At 32.4% G+C, this 6,116-nt stretch overlaps 1 non-coding gene across 1 annotated transcript; it reads right to left on the reverse strand.

Annotated features, from left to right (window-relative positions):
* Window positions 1-3,847: 3,847 nt before the first annotated feature.
* LOC111721323 lies at window positions 3,848-3,975 on the reverse strand. The gene has a single exon (XR_002770583.1). It is a non-coding gene; the product is annotated as a U6atac minor spliceosomal RNA (small nuclear RNA).
* Between the last annotated feature and the right edge of the window lie 2,141 nt (window positions 3,976-6,116).

The raw sequence follows: 6,116 nt of genomic DNA on the forward strand, positions 1-6,116 counted from the left end.
TCCTGACTTCAGACATGGCTCCCTGTCTACTGTGCCATCTAGCTGCCCACATGCTAGTTACCAAAAAAGAAAATGGGAATGGCTTATATTCCTGCTGTGACAGAACTACTACCAGGGGAAGAAATTCAGGTATTCCATGGATTACCCTTCCAACAGGAGAGCTGGAGTTTATTTCTACACACAAGAATTTGAGTTTTGAAATAGATTATTTCTCTCATTATTTATTCTGAGATGAGACTATAATTCCTGGATTATGTATCCAGAGATTGCTTATTTATTTGCTAATTATTTTAATTCTGATGAAATGTTTTACTTTTAAAATATTTGTTCCTTGTCTGGCCTGCAGAACTTAGACTTCCTTGAAGGTTCCTAGTATCTGTTCAAGAGGGTTTAGATTATTCTTCTTGACTTCAAAGGACAGAACAGATGGAAGTCATAAAGAAGGAAATCTCAGCTTGATGTCAGGTAAAAGTTTCAAGCAATGAGAGCTCTCTAAAAATGGAATTGTTGCCTTGAGAGGTGGTATGATTTCCACTCGTTGTAGGTCTTCAGGCAAAAGTTGAACAAACTCTTGTCAGTTATATTATATCTGAGATATATAATACCCCAGTACATAGCACAATTAAAAAAGCATTCAAGAATATTTTTGTAATAAGAAAAAAATTAATAATTTTAACAAATATATTTTTTTAAAAATTATTCACAGTGCCCCCAGAGAGATCTCACCTAAGTTCTATAAAACTGGGAAAAAAAAAAAAAAAAAAAACCTGACTTTGGAATACAGAGACAGATAAAGAGAGTATAATATTCTTATAATTGCTTTAGAGCTAGTGAATCCTTAGTCTCTAACCTGCACCAGTGTGCTATTTTAAGCTGTTTTAAATGCTAATTCAAGCCTCCAATTCCTTGGGCTTATCTCTTACCCAATCAACTCACTTGTGTAAGCTTTTTAAAAGGTACAAATTAATTCCATTGAAAGTACACGTGAATGCCAAGTAACAGTTTCCTGAAAGCTTTTTACACTATAGAAATCATTTGATTTCTCTATAATTATATTTTATATATATATATATATTTCTGTTTATTAAAGAAACATTAAAATGCACATCCCATAAATGAAATTAGGATTCAGTCATAAGATGGTCTGTTTGCTGAATGATAAGCTGAGGTCTGTTACAGACGCCAAGATTTATAACATGAAAAATGAAAATCTTCATTGTGTTTAGCTTTTTGAGAACTTTCCATTTGACAAAGGTTAGTGTGTCTAATATAAACCTACAGTTAAAAGCTATTTTTCCACAGTCTTAAGTCTATTACTTTCTCTAATCTTTTCCCCCTTCATGTAAGGGTGTTTTTTTTGGTATATGTATTTATGCTTACATTATATTTGATATAAATAAATCATCATTTGTATAAAAAGGTACCTCTCAGTACCTAGATGGTGCAGTGGATAGAGTGCTGGCCCTGAAGTCAGGAACATTTGAGTTAAAATCCGGCCTCAGACATTTAATGCCTCCTAGCTATGTGACCTTGGGCGAGTCACTTAACCACAATTGCCTTAGCAAAAAAATAAAAATAAATAAATAAAAAGGTGACTTTCATCCTTAAATTGACATGAATTCTTAGGTCCTTTAATTATGAAGGCCGGTATGGTTTTTACTCCTCAGGAGGCATTAAGAAGACCTGCTTCAGTCACTTTACTAGTGTCTGAAATACTAGACTCTAGGCAGGTCACTAATTTTCTATCTTTTGCATTTTATAAATAAGAATAATAATAACATCTACCTGCTATAAGGAGAAAATGAGATATTTGGGGTTTTTTGTTTTCTATTTTTTAATTTTTAATTTTTTAAGCTTTTATTTTCAAAATATATGCATATGCAACATTTACCATTGCAAAATATTCTGTTCCAAATTTTCCCCACTCCTTCCCCTAGATGGCAAGTAATCCAATATATGTTAAACATTTGTATTTGAGATGATATTTGTAAAGCACTTTTACACATCCTAAAACACTATATAAATTCTAGCAATGAAGAAGAAAAAGAGTTTGTATCAGCTCTAGAACAGAACAGCTGAGTGATCTTGGGCAAGTTGAACTGCCTTTGGCTTCATTTCCCTCATATATAAAATAGAGGGATTGAATTAGGTGGTCTCTGAATCCCTTACAACTCTAGAGATACAATTCCATAAAATAAAAAATTCAAAAATGTTCCATTCTATTAATTCACTTGATATGCTATCATTTCTTGTAGGTAGACAACTTGTTTAATTTAGCTATCCATATGTCTTTTAAGGATTTTGTTTTTCTTTTTTTTTTTTTTAATGGAAGGGGAGGTGAAAGGGAAAGAAAATATATTGATTAAAAATATGTCAGTATTAAGCTGTGAATTATTGTTAATTGAAAAAATGAATTAAAAAAGAGAAAAGGTGAAATAATATCCAGATCAACTCCTTTAGCTACTTAATCATTAGCTTGCAGACTTTTTTCAGTGGTTAGATATTGTCCTTTCTTGAAATATTTACAAATAAGATTCTGATTGAATCAGTGTGATTCTTTCTCCTCTGCCTTTTGGAGCAGGAGAGATTTTCCGCATAAAGCTGCATAGAAACTCATAGACATCCTGACTCAATTTTATCATTGGAGGGAAAACATCTTTTAGCACTTCATTTTTGGGCATAATGGAATGCATCAATTTTTTTTTTTTTTTGCTCTTGAATCCCTTGGCCTTTACTGAGCTAAAGGCAATTGTGATCTCTGGACCTTACTTCATCCTCCCAGCTCTGTAGCATAATGAGTTCCCTTTCTCTGCAGTCAAAATATCCTTCCCTGCAGCTTAGTGAGAGAGAAAAATGTGAGCAAGATATAGCTGGACCAACCAAACAAACCATTTGGATTCAAAAACAAGAAGAGATTCACATGAAATAGAGTCAAAAGAAAAACAAGCATATTTTTGAAAAAAAAATTAATGGTTTAAGCAGATTTATGATTTGAAGTTTTATCTAAGTTATACTTCTACAAATTAGACTTAAAGATTAACCTTCCTAGCCCAGGAGGTACAACCAAGAAGGAAGAGAAATATGAGAGGAAAGTAATAGTATTAAAAGGAAGACATGCTAAGGTGAGGTGAAGAGATTTAAATAGTAAATATTAGTAAGGATGAAGTGGATTTGACATAATCTTCTTAGTGAAATGACCTACAGGAAAAACTAACAAGCACATGTAAAAGAGTAATTAGGTGCCAATTAATTTTACATCTGAATATTTTTGTGTTGTTTTCTATACTTTATTCTAGGATTATTTACAAGAAAATATGACTATAGGTAGTTTTGATTACTTCAAGTGAAAACTGCCTACTCCTATCCTTTGACCACTTATCAGTTGGAAAATAGCTTTAATTTTTTTTATACATTTAACTCAGTTTTCTATATATTTGAGAAATGAGATCTTTATCAGAGAAACTTGCTATGATGAATTTTGATGTTATTTCATTATCAACAAATGGTACCTTTTAGCATAATGTAGTTTCCCTGATTATGCCTTTTAATTAGGTTTATTTTTTCTTCTGCGTCTGTCATGATTGCTAAGGCTTATTAGATTCTGTTCTAGCTCTTTGTTTTAACTCTATGAGTATGTTTTAATTTCAAGTGTATCTTTTGGAAACAGCATATTATTGGGTTCTGATTTCTAATTCATTCTACTATCTGGTTCCTTTTTAAGAGTGTATACCATTCTAATTCACAGTTGTGATTATTACCTATATGTTTTAATTCCATTTTCTTCTGTTTTTTTTTTCTTTTTTCTTCTTTTATCTTACCTTTCTTCAAAAGTCTATTATGGAGGAAAAACAAAACATGGTTGGATGCGACAGAGCAGTTGGTAGTGACTTAACTTTTTTTGTATTATAAAGGGTACTAGTTCCTCTTCCATCTTAATCAAGGGGAATGCTAACATTTTCTCTTTTTATACAACATCCTCATTTTATTTATTAAAGCATTTTTCAACCTGAATTGTCATTGCATTTCCCCTCCTTCCCTAATCCTCCTTATTCCCCTATTGGGTTTGATGTAACCCTAACACTAACCCTAATCCTAACCCTAAACCTAACCATAAACCTAACCCAAAATCGCACCTCCCAACTCTAACCTTAACCCTAATTCTAACCCTAACCCTAACAGTAAAACCTAAACCTAACCCTGTGTTCAGGGCTGTGTGTAAATGTGTGTGTGTGTGTGTGTGTTTAATTATATTTCAGGTAACATGAGATTCATTTAATGCACATTTAATCTCTACCTCCATATTTGTATGTATGCAGTTATGTATGTGTATACACACATTTCCCTTATGTGTGTATGCACATATATATATATATACATATATATAATTATACATATAAACTATGAGAAAGAGCAAGTTCTACATCATTCTTCCCTCTTCTATAATATTTATACATTATTTCTTTTACCACTTATGACTCCTTAAAACCCTCAGAAAAGAATCAAGCCATTCCTTGGACCTCTGTTTTTCTTATTTAATTCTCTTAATACCCTTTGAAGATATTAATGTTCTGAATGGACACTTGTTTCTTTTCCTTCTATTTTTATGATTCTATTATCATTCAATTCCTTTCAATTGTTCATTTTTCATTCTAAATTGCTCTGGACTCTTGCATTTGTATTTCAAAGTACTTTCCTAGGTTAGTCTTTTTTTTTTTTTATCAGAGATTCTCAAAAGCCATATATTCCATTAAATAACCAATTTTTGTCTTATAGGATTATATTTGATTTTGCATTCTAAGGTATTTTTGGTTCTAAGTCTCTAACTTCTGCCTTTTGAAATATTAAATTCTAGGTTCTCCTCTGGTTTTAAGCGGAAACTTCCAAGTCTTCTTGTGATTCTGATTGTATTTCCTTAGTACTCAAACAATTTCTTTCTGGAAGTTTGTAGTCTTTTCCTTTAACATGAAAGTTCCAGATTTTGATTATGAGATTACTGGAATTTTTACTTTTGCAATTCTTTTCAAGAAGTAAGTGGTTTGGGGCAGCTAGGTGGTACAGTGGATAGAGCACTAGCCCTCAAGTCAGGAGGACCTGAGTTCAAATCTAGCCTCAGACAATACTTCCTAGCTATATGATCCTGGGCAAGTCACTTAACCCCAATTGCCACAGGATAGGGGGGGAGAAGAAGAAGTAATTGTTTGACTCTGAGAGAAATAAGAAGTTTTCCTTTAAGATTTCCTGAAATATAATGTCTAGGGTCTAATATTTCTTATTGTCTCATAGTTTTCATGAATTACTTATTCATGAGTAAGGTTTCCTATTTCTTCTTCCTAGTTTTTATTCTTCTAATTCTTTTCTCAGGAGCTTTTATCTCAGTTTTTATCTTTATTTCTTCTAAGTATTTATATAGAGTTTATAGAAAAGTCATTTTTCCTTTGAGTCTTTCCTTATAATTCTTAAGGATTTGGATATACAATAATGGTTATATTTATGGGCATTATTTCTAATTTACTCATCTCTTGAACTTTAGTTCTTTAATTGGGGTTTTGTACCAGGGTCAGGATTCTCCTATAGCTATACTTTTGGATAGGACGATATTTCCTGTTTGATATTGTGCTGGGGCCCCTCATTCTTGCACTATCCTCTATTTTCTAGGGTTCTGTACTGTGGCATCTCAAGAAGTGTTATAGATCTTGGGGAATCTGAACTGTTCTGATCTAGGTACTATAGCACCATACTGAGTCCCAACTTGGGGTTTTCTGATTAATTTTTTTCAGGGGAATCATCCACTTTTGCTACCCTTAACACAGAGCCTTGCACACTTCATATGATCATTTATGTTTAAACAGGAAGGTTTTGGTTCTACCCTAGCTGGGGAAGAACCCCTTTCTCTATGGGCTTCAGATTATTTTTTTCAGTTCTTTATTTGTTGAAGTTTCTTGTTAAATTTCTTTATCATAATTTAATATAAGCATCAAAGTGTTTTTTTTTTTTTTTCCTGCCGTAGGTATGTGGGAGTTATATGACCTGCTTCCTATTCAGAAGGCCATCTTGACTTGAAATCATTTACTACCCTTATTAATGCTATTAGAAGTAGATGCTACTTCCTTGCCACA

This window comes from Sarcophilus harrisii, chromosome 6, assembly GCF_902635505.1.
Source record: "Sarcophilus harrisii chromosome 6, mSarHar1.11, whole genome shotgun sequence".
NCBI classification, from domain to species: Eukaryota; Metazoa; Chordata; class Mammalia; order Dasyuromorphia; family Dasyuridae; genus Sarcophilus; species Sarcophilus harrisii.